Consider the following 20,356-nt stretch of genomic DNA (forward strand, 5'->3'; position numbering starts at 1 on the left):
AAGCAGCAAAGAATCCTGTGGCACCTTATAGACTAACAGACGTTTTGGAGCATGAGCTTTCGTGGGTGAATACCCACTTCTTCAGATGCATGTGGTGGAAATTTCCAGGGGCAGTATATATATGCTAGCAAGCAAGCTAGAGATAACGAGGTCGGTTCAATCAGGGAGGATGAGGCCCTGTTCTAGCAGTTGAGGTGTGAAAACCAAGAGAGGAGAAACTGGTTCTGTAGTTGGCAAGCCATTCACAGTCTTTGTTCAGTCCTGAGCTGATGGTGTCAAATTTGCAGATGAACTGAAGCTCAGCAGTTTCTCTTTGAAGTCTGGTCCTGAAGTTTTTTTGCTGCAGGATGGCCACCTTAAGGTCTGCAATAGTGTGGCCAGGGAGGTTGAAGTGCTCCCCTACAGGTTTTTGTATATTGCCATTCCTAATGTCTGATTTGTGTCCATTTATCCTTTTCCGTAGAGACTGTCCAGTTTGGCCAATGTACATAGCAGAGGGGCACTGCTGGCATATGATGGCGTATATTACATTGGTGGATGTGCAGGTGAATGAACCAGTGATGGTGTGGCTGATCTGGTTAGGTCCTGTGATGGTGTCGCTGGTGTAGATATGTGGGCAGAGTTGGCAACAAACCTCGATGCCAACTCTGCCCACATATCTACACCAGCGACACCATCACAGGACCTAACCAGATCAGCCACACCATCACTGGTTCATTCACCTGCACATCCACCAATGTAATATACGCCATCATATGCCAGCAGTGCCCCTCTGCTATGTACATTGGCCAAACTGGACAGTCTCTACGGAAAAGGATAAATGGACACAAATCAGACATTAGGAATGGCAATATACAAAAACCTGTAGGGGAGCACTTCAACCTCCCTGGCCACACTATTGCAGACCTTAAGGTGGCCATCCTGCAGCAAAAAAACTTCAGGACCAGACTTCAAAGAGAAACTGCTGAGCTTCAGTTCATCTGCAAATTTGACACCATCAGCTCAGGACTGAACAAAGACTGTGAATGGCTTGCCAACTACAGAACCAGTTTCTCCTCTCTTGGTTTTCACACCCCAACTGCTAGAACAGGGCCTCATCCTCCCTGATTGAACCGACCTCGTTATCTCTAGCTTGCTTGCTAGCATATATATACTGCCCCTGGAAATTTCCACCACATGCATCTGAAGAAGTGGGTATTCACCCACGAAAGCTCATGCTCCAAAACGTCTGTTAGTCTATAAGGTGCCACAGGATTCTTTGCTGCTTTTACATATGCTGTAAGTTTTCCTTTCACTCAGCCAATGGCTCTGGAGCTTCTCTAGCCACTAGCCCTCCAAACCAAGTACGTCTCCTTAAAACTCTTGAGATATTGAAAACAAGTATCAACCATTTTGGCACACTGGTAGATAGGAATTATACCAATTGAAGACCTACTGCATTTTTTAGCATATAGTCCAGGGGTGGACAAACTATGGTCACGTTTAAGATCCAGCCCACAAGCTATTTTAAGCTGGCCCACGAGCTGCACTACATGGCTCGGCCCCACTACAGCGGTCCGGCCATGGCGTTGGGTCAAAGCCTCACCATGCGGCTCCCGGAAGCCACGGCATGGCCCTGCTCCAGCTCCTACAAACTCCAATGGGAGCTGCAGGGACAGTGCCCGTGGATGGGCAGCGTGCAGAGCCGCCTGGCCATGCCTCCACGTGGGAGCCACAGAAGGGACATGCCACTGCTTCTGGGAGCTGCTTGAGGTAAGTGCCGCTCAGAGCCTGCACCCCCTGAGCCTCTCCCCATGCCCCAACCTCCGTCCCATTCTACTATGCTATGTTTACAGACGCAGCTGCACTGCTGTAAGATCTCCCGTGTAGCCACTCTAAGCTGATAGGAGAGAGCTCTCCCGTTGACATAATTAAACCACTCCCAAAAAGTGGCAGTAGATATGCTGGCAGGAGAGTGTTTTCTACCAACAAAGCAATGTCCACACCGGTGCTTCTGGCGGTGTAACTTATGTCAGCTAAGGGTGTGGTTTTTCATATCCCTGAGCAACATACATTTTACAGACAAGTGTAGACATAGCCAAAGTCCAGTTCTTCACTCACACAGTTTTTATCCCAGGATTAACTGCACCAACTTCAAGAGATTTACCCCTGATTTACACTAGTGTGGGAAGCAATCTGGGCCCAGTGTTTCTCAAATGTGGCCACTTTTCTTGCGACCACAGCCTCCTGGGCTGTGATGGAGGGGCACAAAGCAGTGGCCACTTTCCCAGGGCAGCCAGCAGCCCTGCCCCCCTCCAGAAACACAAACGCTGGAGGTGCATGCAGATGGTGAATTCCCCACTTTTCCAGGGGTAGGGGAGGCAGGCTTCAGCCACGGAGCTCTGGACTCCATCCACACAGTGGCAGGCTCTGGTTCCAGGCTTCAGCCCCAGACTAACCACCTACGCCATCGTCCCGGGGCCCCGCTGCCTCCCATTAATCTGTCCCAGGGCTTGCCAGGGCTCAGTACATTTTCTGGGAAAAGTGATATTAAGAAACATACAAATATCACTTTTCACAGCAGAAGACTTACCAGCTAGCAAGTCTTAGGGGAAAGAGAACAAAAAAAGCACAATCAAAAAAGCCCAAGAAACAACAACAAAAAAAGACAAGAACATACAAAGTGCCTTATTTGTGTTTTTATTCTGTCTAGGTCCAGTAAAGAACAACAACAAATGTAAATTATTTTTATTACTGAGTCTGAAAAAACCCTACATAAATAAATGACAATGCTTTGGACCCGTATATGTGCATGTTTATTTATTTTTTCTAAAGTTAATTAAGTATTTTAGGAACAATTGTCAGCGTGGCCACCAGCAAGAGTTGGTAGCTGCACTCTGAGGCCACCAAAAAATTTGTTGAGAACTCCTGTGCTAAACAATCTGTGCCACCCTTTATTTAGCTGTAACTTTAAGCCCTTTCCCCAGACCTGAAGAACATCTCCATGTTGAAAGCGTGTCTCTTTCACCAGCAGAAGTTGGTCCAATCAAAGATATTACCTCACCCACCTTGTCTCTAATATCCTGGAACCAATATGGCTACACACTGCAAACAACTTCTTACAACCTGGCAGGTGGCATAGCTGAGAACATGCAGAAAATCCTGTATATTCATCTGGCAAAGGGAGCAGGATATTCTCAGTGCAGAGTTCTTGACTCTGGAACTTATTCCCCCATTGTTCTGATAGCCCAACTTTGTTGACCTTCAAGGCCAGCTGCATAGTCTGTTTATCCAGCCTTTCTGCACCGTGTTGGGGTGAATTGGTTAAGTGGGAAGGGTTTAGTTCTTTGTGGGCTGTGGAGAAGTATTTTATTGATGGCAATGGGCCGAACTAAATGAAGATGCATGCATATTTTTAAAGAAAATTGTCCATTCATCCAGATTTGCAGGACAAATCTATTCTTCGGTTATTTTATTGTGTACAATAAATTCCTCTCATAAACCTCCAGTCATTTAATATTCTCACATGTAGTACTGCACCATGCAAATTAAGAAACATTCCATCAGTACAGACTGCTAGCAGAGAGACAGCCAACGTACCAGTAAAATTAATTAATTAAAGAATCTCGGCAGCTTGAACTCAAGTACTGCAAATGTGCAAATTGCTGGTCAGCTGAAGTCAGAGTGGCCTAGCTGCAAATGAACAGTTCAGCATGTTGAAATGTCAAAAACACAGTGAGAATGGTAATAGTAGGGATAACAGTGGATGTTGCATTATGCATGTTACAAAGGCATTTTATTTCCTGACAAAGCTTGCCACAAATACAGTATCTGTGTAGCTTACTAATTCAGAGCTGTGTGTTCCTAACTGCAGGAGTGACTTGCTTCAATGTTGGAAAGCCAGACAAAAACTGGAATGAATTAATCCATCCCACTCCCGAAATACACATCAGCTTCTCAAGATTCTAAAGCAAGATCTCCGTGCTTCCATTCCCAGGGGCACTTTTAACTCCTTAAGGGGCCTGGTCTTATGTTCCTTGTACATGGAATTGAGTGGGCAAAGAAAGCAGAATCAGACTCAAAATGTACACATACAGCTCTTATTAGTACTGAAGTTGCATATACACTGAGAAAGGGAAAAATCATCAGTTTATACAGAAACCTCCATGAACTACTGCTACTTATCTGTGCTATTAAAAGACATCTACATGGTTTAATTTACTTAAGAGCTCACATGGGTCATCATGTAAAACAATCTTTGAGCAGGTGTTCTAAAACTAACAGGAAATTTTTTTTTACTGTTTATCTCAAAATGGGAGCGGGGAAAGAATAGCTTAGTGGTTTGAGCATTAGCCTGCTAAACCCAGGATTCTGAGTTCAATCCTTGAGGGGGCTACTTAGGGATCTGGGGCAAAATCAGTACTTGGCCCTGCTAGTGAAAGCAGGGGGCTGCACTCAATGATCCTTCAGGATCCCTTCCAGCTCTATGAGATAGGTATATCTCCATATATTTATATTATATCTGCATTAAAAATTTCCAATTAGTACTGAAATAAAATCAGATAGGGGCTATCAAAGTAAAAAAATACAGGCTGACACAGCTGTGCAATGAAATTAAACAAAAAACTCACCCATGCACTGACTTTTCAAGAACGTGCACAATGAATGTTAAACAAATATCTTAAGTGTCCCATGGCTTCATTCTCAGCTGTGTGCAGTGACTTAAAACATCGTGAGCTAGTAAGATGTGAATCAACTCGCACTTGTTAAAAAAAAGTTAAGCAGCCTTATAGAGCTCCCAAGGCAGCTGAGTCAACACAATATAATTGTGGAAATGAAATAAATCCCTATCAGCTATGCAAAACCCTTGCAAAGCACTCACCAGCCATGAATATCAATGGACATACCTGAGCTATGAGATAATGCTAGAATCCAGCATTTCATTACAATGCTGAAATGTTAATCACCTCTCAAAATAAAAACACTTCCATTTCACTAGCAGAATCAGGGAATTCACTGAAACAAGCTACTGCCTTAACATACATTTTCTGCCGTTGATAAGTGATTATAGCTGAAAACCAACAAGGCTTAACACTGCTACTGCTCATTCTGGCCACTGATTAATTCCATTAAGTAACTCAAGTGGTTGCTGGTACACAGCGGCTCTTAACCCTCCTACACAGACATCTGAATATCCTTCAAAAGTGACACACAAATGGGGGATAAAGTAGTGGGGGAAGTCTACATTATAGGGGTGTTAAATCAAACCAGCAACATTTCAAATGTGCAACAAGTGTGCTTTGTTATTTCACAATGACCCAGGGATGGCATCATTTGCCAAGCAGATAAAGATAGTTTGGAACACTTGAGAGAAATAACCTAATTCGAAAAGCTCCCAAATTATCATGGGGGCTACCGAGATTTCCCATCCGATAATTAACTCATTGCCTCCCAGTCACCTTTGTACCTACATGTGCAAATATTAGTCATCTGTTCCCAAGAGCCCCTGGTATTTCGTGGAGGAGGACTGCTAAGAATTCCCACGGATTTCCATTTAAGACTTTTCGGAAGTTCAAAGGAAGCCGGGGCGCCGAGAAAAGACTGAGGGGTCCTGCTAGCTCAGCTCTTAAAAAAGGAGCGAACTGAACTGGGATTTGCAGCTTCCCAGAGAACAGAGTGGGACCTGCTCCTTGCAAACGCCAGTACTGAGCATGCGGAGGATGTGCGGGGACTTGAAAGGAGGAACTGCCGGGGGACCCCCAGCGGGAAGGCGCTGTGTGGTGGCTGTAGGAGTGAACGCCACAGGATCCTTGCTGCATGGATTTCATTAGCTAACCTCCCCCACGGCCTACGCCCTCCAGCCTTTAAAACACGAATAAAAATAGCTGGCTGGCGAGTGCCCGCAGCAGCAGCGAAACACGCTGGTGCAGATTAGTAGCAGGGAGTGTTTGACATTCCGCACACATGGAGGGTTCAGCCTCTGGCGGCTCCCCTCTCTCCACTGCATCAAGCCATGCGCCCGGCCCCACGTCTCTCAGCTCTGCTCCCCCGGGAAGCCCCCCACCCTCTATCGACACTCAGTGATCGCCCTCCTATGGCAGGGCCGAGCCGAGCAAACACGAACTGCCCCTAAACAGAACCTCCCCTCGAGCCCAAACCGAATCAGCTTCCCCCAGCGGCAGGGAAACACAGCCCCCAGGGGTGCCTGCCTGCCTCCAGCCCAGCCCAGCCCAGCCCCACTCCCTCCCGCAAACCCCACTTGCACACACACCCCCTTTCCCCTTCCAGGCAGAGCTGGAGGTCACAGCCAAATGCAGCCCGCGCAACTTCCCCTCGCTTAAGCCACGCAGTCTTTGCACCCCAAAGCCCGGTGCTGTGTATTCCCCCCGACAAGACGGCCCCTGCGCTGCTCATGAACCCCTTACAAACACCCCGGAACACAACCCCTCCCCCAAAGCCCCCCAATATCCAGCCCACGCCCCCTCCCCGACACCAGCAGCCCGCCACAGCGACTGCCCCCCAATGCACAGCTTACAATACCCCCTGCGGCATGGAGTCCCGTGCCCCGCAATCCCTCCCCGCTTGCGTGGGGCCGGGAGCTGCAGCAGCCACCCGGGGCCAAGCCCAGCGCCCATCCTGGAGCACCTCGCGCCCGCCCCCCGCGCGCACCCAGGGGGGCAACTTACCCGGGCTGCAGCGACCGCTCCGGCTCCGGCTCCCCGCGGCGAGGCTGCGGGCTGCAGCGCCAGAGGTGCCCCCGGAGGCTCCGGCTCCAGCCCAGCAGCTCCACCGGCGCTCCGGCTCCGGGAAGCCCTTCAGCGAACTGCGGCAGCCCCCTGCGCGCCGGGGGTGCGAGCGTCCCTCCCTCTTCCCCCCGCCCGGCGCGGCCCCCGCGGCCGCTCACCCTCTGCCGCCTCCCTCCGGTCCCTCCTCCGCGGCTGCCCAGCCAGCAGCCTCGCTGCGCCGGCGGAGGGGAAAGGAGCGCTGGCTCTGCCGCCCGAGCACGCAGCAGCCGGGCTGAGGCCGCCACCAGCTCCGGTTACAGCAGCCTTCTGGCCATTAGCCCGGCCGACCCCGGGGGGGTGCGCTGGGCCTGAGGCTGGGAAGAGTGGCCATAACCCGGGCAGTGGGACTTCCTGGCTGCTAGTCCTGGTGGCATTGGGGGGGGGGGGGGTAGGGTGACCAGACAGCAAATGTGAAAAATCTGGACAGGGTTGGGGGGTAATAGGAGCCTATATAAGAAAAAGACCCAAAAATCGGGACTGTCCCTATAAAATCAGGACATCTGGTCACCCTAAGGGGGAGATGCCTGGCCAAAGACAGGGTTGCCGCTCAATGCTGGCGCTCAAGGGGAGAAGGGAAATTCATGCCCAGGTGGCTGGGAAGTCTCAGGCCAGGGCTGCTGCAGGGTGGAAGAAAGTACATGTAGCTGTTAGATGTGTTTTAAACCTAAATCCTACCCTAGAGTCCTGATGCCACAAGATCTTTGCCACAGGGAACTGTGCTCCCCCCTCTGTCTGCATCCAGCTGTTGGCCCTTGTTTTATAATTAGGATATGGCTAGGCTGTACCCCCCCATACGAATATACTCACAGGTCTAGTCCACACAAGTGCACACTACTGCAACTTCCCTGCTCCCTGTCCCAACCCAATGGAGCAATCTAGGTGTGGTTACTCATGCTGCAATCGCACACTGCCCCAAAGAGCACCCTAATCACAACCTGAGCTTGCAGCACAGACCGACCCTTAGTTTTCTTTGGGACATGGACCAGCTTTTTGTTGTGTATGTACAGTGCCTAGCATAGGGGGATGCTCCTCTAGGGCTGAGGCTCTTAGGTACTAATACTAAATATACTGCATTGCAGTATGAGAATACATCATGGGCGAGATTGATCCTGTAGGCCGAGACCTGAGGAAGCAGTAGTCGAACTGCACCACTCCTGAAGGCACCTTGACTCAGACACCCCTCAAAGTAGCAGTTCCTCCCCTGCTTTCTTCTTGCTGTGGGGCACAGAGTGGGAAGTTGTAATTTACTGCTGGGTCATTCACATCTCTCCCCTCTCCCACCCCCATCCACCTGTGCTGGCAGTGAATGGGACAGGTAGAACCAAGCCTGTACCCCTCTCTGCTCACCTGATTGCAGCAGGAAGTAAGCTGGCACACAGTCCTTGCCTACTCCTTTCTGCTTGGATCAAAGGTCTGGATCGTTCACACAGGTTTATAAGAGGAGGCCTTACTCTCCCTTACTCCCTTGTATAGCTGTGCAGGCCAAGTTATGACATGTGCATAGGCACATGAGGATCATGGACAAAAACGATGTTGGAGGAAGATAGAGGAGAAACATCAGATGTTGCCAACTGTAATGACTATATTACAAAGATTTGGTGTTTTTCTTAACACTGCAGCTGCTGGCATCATAGAATCTCAGCTTTCATAAAAAAAACCCACCAAGTAAAGTAGTAAGTTTCTAATCCTTGTGGTTGGAGAGAAAAGCTTGACAACATGATGCGAGTGTGCCCTAAAGGCCTGGAAAGCAGAAGGTGAATAAAAAGAACTCAAAAGAAAAGTGTGACCTTTATAAGAGCTGAAGATACTGCAACTCCAAAGAAATTAACAGATATTTCTGAATCTTCAGTACAGCACCCCACCCTATCCCCATTTTACTGCCCCAGTACTGAATTAGATTAAATTGTACAAGTGCAACATGGAGTTTTGTTTTATTAGCAGAAGCAATATAGGAAGTAACCCTGATGCTGTTTCGATATTTTACTTCTTACAGCAGGGAAGCATTTAATCGGTACTAATGAAGCAGGGCACAGATAATACACCACAGAGGAAATCAAGTGATATTTCATCACGCATATTTCAAATGAGTTCTGCCTGTTGTTTTTAATTTGCATTTTTAACAGTTACAACAGGGGAAGAAAATGATGTCTTAAAATTTTGATTTTAAAGATGCATTTTGTTAATATTATACACCTTGCTTGCAGAGATTCAGATAACTGCTGTAGCTGACGCTAAAGGCAGGAAGAAGAAGAGATGACTCTTTGCCAGATTGTAACCAATTCTAACTTTTTCTTGGAAGGCAAATGAGAATTTTGCCTGACAAGTGAATGAGGACATCAATGCACATTGTTCCAAAAGTGCCTTGGAAGGTAAGAAGAAAATATAATGTCTGCAAAATTAGTCCAGTGGTCAGCAAGGGCAGATTTTTTTTCTTAAGTGACTTTTTTTCCGCAGAAGCCTCATGCTTACTTTTGGTCCTTCAGGGTTTCGGAAGAGATGTAGCACTATCCCTGCTATTGTTCCCCCTTAAATCAGTGGGCATTTTACAGGCCCAGATAATGCTGATTTGCAAGAAACATTGGCTTTCCTCATTCCTGTATGCTTTTGGAAAGGGATCTTGAGACCTCCATCCTCCACTTGGCGAGAGAGAGACTGGGGCAGTCCTATGGAGCATCTGCCTGAGTGCCCTGGAAGCGCATCCTCTGCGGAGGTCTCCAAACATGGAGGATTTTCTTATGGATATTGGGATATCAGCAAATCATGCCTACCTGCCCAATGTATAGGGATGGGGAAAATCCCATTTTGCTTCTGAGACGATACCTCCCATTGAAGTGCCCCAAATTAAAAGTAGCATGGCTTTTTGCAGCTTTTCCCACAGAAGGGATGACTCAGCCCTGAGTAAGGACTGTAGGATTTAGCCCATTTTCAATAACATCACACGAACAGGCAGAGGTGGTACATGGGGGGCAACATGTGGGATCAGATGCTCTCCTCCGCCCCTCAGATATGCTGCTTGGCATAGACTGAGCATGCATAGTAACACTGCTGAAGCCAGCTGACCTCACTGCCCCCGCGAATGGGCACACACACACTGAAGGCAGGTCTGGGTCATCTCTGCTCTTAGGGAAATCAGATCACAGTAGCTCCTGGACATCCTAAGTCAATGGGAACTACAGCTACAAAACCTCCATTAGTTCTATGAGAAATAAGGGCTTCCTTTTAAATACGTAACAGTGCTTACTTCTACTCACTTTCTCTCTGCCACATCAGCTGATCTAGGTCATAATCAGCCTGTCAACAGCTGTGGCCTCAGCCATTGGTAGAAACAGAACTGGAACGTTTACTGACTTAGTAACAATGATTTCCTCAGCTTGGGCAGGGTGAAAGACAGAGGAAGGAATGGCAAAGGAAGTGAGAAAGGGGCAAAGCTAGGGTGACCAGACGTCCCAATAAAATCAGGACCATCCCAATATTTGGGTGGTTGTTCCACGTCCCGCCTAATCTTTGGTCGGGATGCAACTTGTTCCCCATATTTCGCTCCACCGGCAACTTGGCTTTTTTTTTCCCCCTCCACTGGCAGATCCCTCCCCCCGCCCCAATGTGTCCCAATATTTTCTTCATCTCATCTGGTCACCTTAGGCAAAGAAGAAGAGATATCCCTCCTCCATCCTGGCAGTGATTGGCTCACACTGCCATGCCGCAAGATTGAAATCTTGACATGACTATGAGCCCTCCTTTCAGTAACAATGGAAACATTTTGTGACACCATAGTGTCTAGTTTCAGTGAAGCACATTTTGTTCACATGTACAATGATTACACCAAGACTGTACCTTCAGTTTTGAACAATTCTGCTAGGCAGGCAGGCATGCCCTTAAAATGGGGAATATGTTGGGAACATCTCAAAGGAAAAAATTCTTTCAGTACAACTATTGTAGGGCCCAGTATTGGGCTGAATACTCAAGGATGGGAAAATGCCCTATTTATGACTCATGTGGTCATGAAAAGCCCTGTATGTTCTGGACTAGTGTGCAGGGCAGCACTGTTCTGCTGTCTTCGTAGTAGCCAGGGAAGTGCCCTAGTGCAAGAGTGCATTTCCAGTCAAGTTTGGGGAAGAGTGGATCTCAGAGACCTACATGGGAGAGGGTGCACACCACACCCACAAAGGCTGCTGCATCCTTGACTGTAATCGAGTAACTGTAGTGATCTGTTGTAATGATGGGGCGTTGAGTCTCGGTTTACTTCTCAGTAAGGAGCAGGGACCTCTTTTCTCATGTCTTCTCCCATTACAAAAGGAAAGGAAAAGTGGCAATGAAATGTGATACCTTATCTGTTTGTCTCCATCCTCAATTTTCAGGAAGAGGAACAGGTTTTTCTTGTAATGCAGATTAAAAGTCTTAAATTAACTGCCAGAAAGTTGGCAATTAGAATCTCCCCACCCCCCGCCCCCACAAGCTCAGACTGATATGGTGATAATTTGAGTGAAGGAACACACAGTTTTGCAGTGCTATGGATATGAAAGGAAAATGGAACTCCTGCGTGTTCTCTGTACGTTCCCTAAGAGCCCAATGAATTCAGTGATCCAGTCAGTTAGTTAGCATAAGTGCTGTGAGAAATCTGGAGGTCACATTCATAAGTGCTTTATATTCAACACAAGTGTAGACTGCTTAATATTACAAAGAAGCCTTATGGTCTGATGGATACAGAACAGGTGTGGGAGGTAGGAGCCCTATTCCTGGCTCTGTCATTAACCTACTACATGACTTACGGAAAGTCACTTTCTCTTCTTGTCTATTGAGATATAAAAGACAGTCTCTGTCCTGAAGGAATTACGACTCCCACCTTTTCACGCTCTCTGTATGTGTATATATCCCCTCAATATATGTTCCATTCTGTGCATCCGAAGAAGTGGGCTGTAGCCCACGAAAGCTTATGCTCAAATAAATTTGTTAGTCTCTAAGGTGCCACAAGTACTTCTGTTCTTCTTGCGGATACAGACTAACACGGCTGCTAATCTGAAACATATCCATCTTACTGCATGTTTGTGCATCACAAAGCCTGATCATGTAGCCAGGTACAAGTGGTCCCATTGACATCAGTGTTGGGGGGGGGTAGTGAACCCATCAACCATCAAGTTACAAACCTAATCCTAACTACAGCATATGGATGTGTAAACAGTCCCAGAGTGGATAACTATTCATAGTGGGATCCACCAGAATGAAGTTACTATTCTGCACTTGACATCAACGTGAAATCATTTTTTCCAGAGGGCAGTGCCACCATTCAGCCCTCAGCTTCCCTCTGCCTCCAGAACAAATAAGCCAGCCAAACAACCCACCCCGAGAAATCCATAACACATGATGTGGCATGATACGGGTTTTACTGCACCTTGTTTGGAAACAATTGCATACCTCACTCATGGCAATTCCCAATTTTGGGTAGTGCAGTCATCACACATCCATGGCAATAAAAGTTATGTAAATCTCTGCACAATTCCACTCCAGCCTATGCTCTGACTTATTCTATGCCTCTCTGTCACTCCTTCTGTTTCCTTCCCCCAGTGTTGACTTTGTATCTTTTATAACATTCGTGTCCTCGAGAACCGGCAATTTCCCCTTCAGCCAACAACCACCTCCCTCCATCCTTCCAAGCTTGCTTCTTGCAAGAGCCCATCCTATGCTGATGTCACTGAGATGTCTCCATCTTCTCTCCCCAGCTACATGTAGCATACATGCCTAAACTAGTCTGCAAGCTCTCTGTGGGAAGAAGTGAATTTGTGGTAGAGTTTTGAGTTACCACCTACCTAGATAGCACTATATAAGCACAAAAGCATATCACACCATACTGCCACGTATTACATAACACACATCACCTCTCCAACTTGGGCAAGGTATTCACAAACGTCAATATTTCGCCAGTTCTGTGCTATCACACATTGTTCCTCTATCTAATCAGCTCACAAGAGATTTTTAAAAACATTTAAGAGAGTTCAGTAGCTTCTCTACACTATATAAAATATATTGTTACAATAGGTGTCAATCATTTGTGGACAGAGGAGCTTATTCAAAGCCCAATGGAAGTCTTTCCATTGACTTCAGTGGCTCAAGTCCCTATTGAAACAAAGATGGTGGATTTCAGTCACTGTAATCACTGGCCGGGGCAGGGGAGGGGAGAAGAGAGAGAAGAAAAGATGTAATATAAAATTGTCTACAGGGGATAAAGCAATGTTGTCCTGGAGCAGCCAAAGTGTGTTAGGCTTTATGGTGCAAAGGCAGCTTTATGGTGCAAAGGAAACGCTGGGGGTGGTTGTTTTTTCTGCTCCTTCCCTCCCCTGCCCCCACCACACACACCCAGTCCCCTCAGGGTTTTTGATATTTGAAAGTGCTGGAGTATAGTCACAGTCACCAACCCCTACTACTGCAGGCAAAACAAAAGCAGTTTATTACCATTATCATAAACCTTTGTAGAAGGGGAAGAGAATGATGGATTATAGACACATTTAAAGCAAATGGTTATAAATGAGAGACTTGAAAGATGAGAGTCTTAGCCTGACAAATGAGTGAGGTAAAATATTTTATTGGACCAGCTGCGGTTAGTGAGAGAGAAGGTTGTGAGCTTACACAGAGCTCTTCTTCAGGTGTGGGAAAGGTAGATACCCTAAGGCCTGTTGTACACAGATGAGGTAGGTTGGTCCAGCTACAGCGCTCAGAGGTGTGAAAAAATCCACACACAGCCCTTGGTGTAGTTAAGGTGACCTAACCCCAACGGTGCAGATAGTACTAGGTTAATGGAAGAAATCTTCTGTTCATCTAGCTGCTGCCTCTGAAGGTGGATTAACTACATGGATGGAAGAACCCCTCCTGGAGGTGGAGGCAGTGTCTACTATACTAAAAAGTGCTACAGCAGAATTTTAAGTGTAGACAAGCCCAGAGTGTCACAGCTAAATACAAAGTGGAACAGACTGTTAACTAAATTTGTTTAACATGTTGCAAGACACCATTCATGAGGTTGGGGCAGGAGGGAAGAGGTGTTTGAAGAGAGAGAGAGATTTGGGAAAGATTTCTGTCTGGATGGGATCACCATCCAGTATGGGCTGTAATTGTTTAATGAGATCCTCTATGAATTCCAGTGACAATTTGAGGTGTGGGGTCTTTTTTCCTTAAAGCAGGTTCTCTGAGAGCATTTGGGTGTCTCATTCCATATGTGATCTGCTTTTTTGAGGAAGCAGTCTTGTTTAGTGAAGTCTGTTTTGAGTGTGACATTGCATCTTGGACTGCCTCAGAGCATATTCTGTGTATAAAAGATTACCTCACCCACCTTGTATCTCGAATCCTGGGACCAACACAAGTACAACTCTACTTAGATTGCAATTTCTGTGGGGCAGAGACGGTCTTGTTATGATGTGTATTTACAGCACTTAATACAATGAGGCACTGATCCCTAATTGGAACTGTTATGTGCTCTCTCTGTATAAATAATAATGAGAGCAGAGTTATTGACTAGACTAAGTGGTGGTTCCAAGATTAAGGGTCACCCTGAGGGAAGATGCAGGTCACAGAAGTAATTGAAAGGATGGAACTTTGGCAGGATTCTGCCAGTTATGGAGCTTTGGCAGGATCAAGTAGGGAAAATTACAGGAAATGAAATGAGGGGTTTGTAGGAACTAACAAACTTCAATTGACTTGAAGCATAAGCTATTGCCTCTATTTGGTGTAAAAAGTGAGGGCAAGCTACTTAGAGGCGTTGAAGAGTTGGGATGTGATTAGAGTAGCACGAAAGATTTGAGAGGAGGTTGCAATAGTTCAGGTGAGAAAGTCCTTCTTAGTGATCAAAATGGAGAGGAACAAATGGATTTTGGAAGAGGTGTAGCAGAAAATCTGGCAGGATTTAATGCCAGAATGTGGGATGAGAAGGAGAGTGCATTTAAGTTAAGACAATGGCTAGGCTGAGGAACAGGGAAGTTATCAAGTCAACAGCAGTGACAGAAAGGAGAAAGGGAGAAATAAATACAGGTGTGACATAGGAGGAGTTTATTTTGTGCCATTTTAATTTTGGCATGGTGGTAGAGCATCTAGGAAGACAGAGGCAAGGGGAGATGTGAGGCTGAATGGAAGGGAAGAATATGGGGTGGAGCGCTAGATCAAGAATTCATTAATATGGGGGTATAGGCAATAGCTGAAGCAGTGTGACCAGATGAAGCTGGCCAAGGATGGAGGGCAGAGAGAAAAGGAGATGGTCAAAGAGAAAACCCCGAGAGACACCAGCAGCCTGGAGGGCCAGAGGAGAAGGAGACAGACAGAAGTTGGAGGTAGGCCTTTAAAATAATGCCCATGTGGCTGCATAATAGACCATTCAGACAACATTTGAGGTGGATGAGCTCAGATTCTGCCTGTGTAGAGGCATTGTTCACCTTTACATTGCTCAGACAGAGGGTAACGGAGCCTTTGCTGTTGCAGGAGCTGGCTTCGCCACACTGAAGAAAAGTGCTTATCCTACACATTTATATATTCTATTAGCTTTGAAAAATGAGGGACTTCAAAACCTTTCATATCCAAGGGAATTCTTCCATTTACCTCCACCAGCACTGAAATAAAGACTTGGGGTTGCAAGCTCTCAAAACCCTCATAGGTTTAAATATTTGCAATATCATGCCTGTAAGCTATTAGTAAAAAATCCTTCATTGATCATGGAATGTTTATCCTTATTGTAACCAGAGGACAATTTTGATCCATCAACATTGCTGACCTTGGCCATAACAGGAAAGACAGTCGCACACGTTAATTGATTCTACATTATTTATGTCTTTAAAGATGAACAGTAAGACCCTTAATATATCATTTTTTAAAGTGTAAGCCATATTACTAACCTTTTCTGGCTCCATGCTGCTAATCTCAAATACTTCTAAAGCTCCTGAATTTTACATACTAAAATACAAATCTTCATAAACTAAGCTGTCTTCCTTATCAACAGACATCTACATCTAGCCTTCCCCATACCCAAGATATATACTATGAAGATTGAAGATGGTCCCCACTCTCACAATGATGCTAGAATAGTCACAAGCACAGGATATGGCATTGGTTATGGAAGAAAGGACAAGACTGATCACACTGGAATAGTTAAGTGAGGAAACCAAGTCTTCCCAGAGCTTTAGTACTTCTGAAGAAACTTGATATAGTCAGAAAATAAATTATTTTTCCACTTCTCCAATGATAAAAACAACTGGTAAAGAAAAACAAACAGCTCTTTTCTTGAAATACAAAGGAAAGAGTCCCATTGGTATCAGGTGTCTTGGGATCAGGCCGCTGTTGAATAAGCACAGCTTCTCACCAGATTAAGTAGAAGGCGGAGATCTTAAATTCACTGCATTTCCAGCTCATCATAAGTGAAATCATGCAAAATGTAACTATGATGATACAAGGGGACTAGCTGGGGGGAGGGATAGCTCAGTGGTTTGAGCATTAGCCCCCCCCCAAACCCAGGGTTGTAAGTTCAATCCTTGAGGGGGCCATTTGGGGATTGGTCCTGCTTTGAGCAGGGGGCTGGACTAGATGATCTCCTGAGGTCCCTTCCAACTCTAATAATCTATGATTCTAGTATCCAATTGTAGACTTGCTAATTAAAACAGACTGTAGTCTATATGGAAATCCAGTTCTGCACTGCCAAACACTTGTTGCATTTTGTTATCTCATTAGAATACATTCTGAGTAGGCAATGTTATTTATCTTTGGGTATGAAGCCAGGTGGGTACGTTTTACAGACCAAAATGACAGTTTTGTTACTTACCTTTGACAGTTCCCAAGCTGAGACACATAAATAAAATTACAGTGCCACAGGTCAAACGTAATGGCTGTAATAGCTTTCGACAACTCACATTGCTTTCAGCTCCCCTATCAATGCTGCATTGCTCAATATCAGTCACAGTACTTATTCAGGAGCAATTAGCAAAAGGCATAACTGTAAATGAATACTTAGTTTTGCATTCCTCTGAGCAATCGAATAAATGAGCCAGATTCTCCTCTCCATTTCATCACTCCAGGCCTATTGACTTTAGCATGAATGTGGCTGCAACCAGTGTAACAGAGGAGAATTTTGCCTATGGAGAATAAGAATTTGAACAGGCAGGAGTCACCGGGGATGGCTTTAATGACCTAAAATAGATTAATTTTCTCTTGGAAATTGACCCAGACCTTGCCTTTGGGTTTTTTTAATGCAGAATGCTCATGGATTTTAACAGACCTCCATGCCGGGAATGATAGCAAGATCTGAAGCCAATTAGGAGGGGAAGTTTCATACCCCACATGCAGTCTAAATTTTAAAAAAAGATCAGGGATTTGGGGTGTCTAACCCTTTGAGGGCTGAACATCCCTCCCTGGAAGTTAAGCCTCTTTAAGAGGTCTCAAACTGAGCATCCAAAATAGAGGCACCTGAAGTCATCGGTCACCTTTGATGTTTTAGGCCACACTATGTAAGGGTCAATTCCCGCCTCCTTACTCTGTTCTTGGTGCTCTGGCTTTTGGTTTTGTTGTAGAAGCAGCCCAGTGATGTGAATGAAACTTTCCAGAGTTTGTGGGACTAATTTTCATCTCCTATTGGTGTATGTTAACATGAATGCAGATTCATGGCCTGGGTCTTCAGTAACTATTCTGGCAATAAAGCAGAAGCAATTGGACTAGTGGTTAGGGCAGAAGCCTAGGACCTGGGAGCCGTGGGTTCAGGTCTCTACTCTGATACAGACTGTGCATGACTTTGGGTAAGTCAATTACTTTCAGTTCCTGCAAAATGAAGATAATAGCACTTCCCTACCTCACCAGAGTGTTGTTGTAAGGGGCTCCCATACGATGGTAAAGGGGGCCCCACAAGTACTTAAGATATGTCATGAGTGTGCTTGGTCCTTTCAAGAGTTTATTAAAATACGGGGTTGCACAATTATGCCTCGTCTACACTTGTGGCAGCATGTAGCCAGGGGTGGCTCCAGGCATTTTGCTGCCCCAAGTACGGCAGATAGGCTGCCTTTGGTGGCTTGCCTGCGGAGGGTCTGCTGGTCTTGCAGCTTGCCACCGAAGGCAGCCTGCCTGCCGCCCTCACGGCGACCGGCAGAGCATCCCCAGAGGCTTGCCGCCCCAAGCACGCACTTGGCGTGCTGGTGCCTGGAGCCACCCCTGCATATAGCGTACATGCTACAGTGAAAGGCTCTGGCAGGGATGAGAGAAGGCTTTGGAAGCTCCAGGAGCGGCTAGAGCTTTTCACTACAGCTGAGAAAGGCTCCCTGAAGTGGAACATTGCACTTCTTGGGCACATAGAGAACCGTGTAGGGTACATACCCTAAGGTTCTGACCTGTCTTGATCCACTTGCTTAAGCAGTACTATCTACACTGCAATTTATACCCATGCTGGGAGGGTGCAGTCTTTGACTCGACACACAGTGCCATGAGCGTAGATAGCTTAAGATGGTCACTGACCCACTCCAGAACTGCTGATCAGAGATATGGTCCCTGGAAAATACTGTACTTCCAAGGATACCCACTGCAGCACAGCCAAAATGGTGGGCTAAAGGGATAAACCAGAGCAGGCAGTTCAGATTATGTGGGCCTCTTGAAAGATATCCTAGCCTGTGGATTGAATGATCAGTTATAACCGAAGCTCTCTGACTCCTTACAACCTACCTATGGACCAAACATTGCTACAAAAATCTGCAATTGAAATTACAGGTTGTCCACAATGAGCCTCCCAACTGCTTGTAAGGCAAATATTGCAGAGGACAAACAGAATGGCATACACAGATGTCAGCTCTCTCCCATTAAGCAGTAACAAAGGGTGGAAGAATAAAGAAAACAGCTGTAGTTTACATCACCCACCTACAACCTTTGTTTTGAACTACAGCTACAAGAGAGTCTCAAACAGCAGGGAACATGTTATTCTCACTATCAATGAAGCATTGCACATGTATAATAGGATATTTAAGCAGATCAAGAAAATATTGCAAAACATTAAGATTTTTTCTTACATTGAGTCTTCTTGAACTTTGTCTTGGCTCATGGGCCTGGCTGGCCCTGAAGACATGACACGTAGCAACTGTTCACGAGGGCCATGTTTTGACTTTGTCAAAGAAGATGGATACTACACTTGATTTTAGTCACAAGGCGCAGCAGTTTAATATCCGATGCTGTACATCCTGCATTGGGGGCTTCTACCTTGTCCTTCACAGGGAATGGATGTGGTGATCTACCAGGTCTTTATCATCTTTACTGTGATATTTCTATGCTCTATTAACCTGCACAGAAGTCCCATCGACTTGAATGGGTGTGGCAATGTGCATAACCTAGAGCACAATTTGATCCTACGATCCTAGGTTTCGTTAGGCCGAGAGGAACTTTATGGGCCAGGTCTTCAGTTGATGTAAATCAACAAGTGATATCAATGGAGCTACGCTGATATACACCAGTTGAGCAACTAACCTCTATGGTTATCATCTAAAAATGCTCTAGCTATATCTGTATCCAGCTTTTTGGATTTGATCTAAATGGGGCCCATTCATGCTTTTCTGTATTACGTTGGTCATTTCATCGTTCAACAGCAGCAAGGAGAATTGTGTTAGGGATTCAAAAGGACTGGGTTTGCCCCTCTCAGCAAATTGCAGCTTAGAGATGCAGATGCTATCTAGTTGTTTCATACTCTAGCACAGAACTAGTTACAGTTTAATCTTTTCAAAAATATAACCTTTAAATTTCACCATGCCGTATGTGAAGCTCTGCTAAAGTTAGCAACTTTTGAGTGACTATTTCAGCTCGGGATAGCTCGCTCTGATCCATTTTGGTTTATTGGCATGCCAGTAAGGGTGCTATACTGTTCATTATTCAGTTTCCTGTAACAACGTTTTGCCAATTTTGTTCACATAGTGACACTGATAACTGAGTCCGCCTTCCTATTACAGAACTCTGCCTATGTCATTAAGCCTTTTCTTTTGGTGTGCATGGAATCATTTTAAGTGAAATTTTGTTTCAGAAAATGAGAAAGATTAGCTCTCACTCTTCTGTGTTTCTGTACATCTCCTAATATAGGGAGCACTTTTGTGGTTCCACAAAATTTTGTCCAACATATTTAGATTTGTAGTGATTTTACTGGTCCTACTTGAAGCCACAGGAACTCAGGAATTAAGACTTGAGTTCACATAGGGTCCAAGATATGAATGTTTCACATCAATAGGCCTTGAACACAAGTCCTTATTTTACAAGGTGCTTATTGCTTCCAACTCCCATTAACTTCAGTCTTTTATTTTTCCCACCTGCATCTTTTACTTATTTCTTCAAATTGTTTGAACACACAACTGTATGTGCCCAGACCATACATTAGAAGTCACAGCAGGAACAAAGAACTGCCCAGGAATATATCCACTTCCAGCTATGCCACTCCAACAGCTGAGGGTACTCAACACATCTCAGGGAGTCATCAGCACCTTGCAAGCTGAGTCCAGAGACTAAGTGGTGTGTAGGTATAAGATGGGTGTTTGTCTATACTCCTTCCTTATATTTCTGTGCTGTTCCACATGCTGTTTTCCAGTGCCTAAAAGGGGCTGATGACACTAGGGACCACA

At 45.7% G+C, this 20,356-nt stretch overlaps 1 protein-coding gene across 5 annotated transcripts in view; it reads right to left on the minus strand.

Annotated features, from left to right (window-relative positions):
- PALM2AKAP2 (PALM2 and AKAP2 fusion) overlaps window positions 1-20,356 on the minus strand; it is a 526,924-nt gene that overhangs the window by 156,226 nt on the left and 350,342 nt on the right. The window contains exon 1 of one of the 5 annotated variants that reach the window (XM_050943036.1): window positions 6,666-6,829. The exons of the other annotated variants lie outside the window; for them this stretch is intronic. The gene's annotated coding sequence lies outside the window, so the exon portion shown is untranslated. Of the gene's footprint in view, window positions 1-6,665; window positions 6,830-20,356 lie in introns of those variants that run through there. 5 annotated transcript variants of the gene reach the window in all.

This window comes from Gopherus flavomarginatus, chromosome 3, assembly GCF_025201925.1.
Source record: "Gopherus flavomarginatus isolate rGopFla2 chromosome 3, rGopFla2.mat.asm, whole genome shotgun sequence".
Taxonomy (NCBI): Eukaryota; Metazoa; Chordata; order Testudines; family Testudinidae; genus Gopherus; species Gopherus flavomarginatus.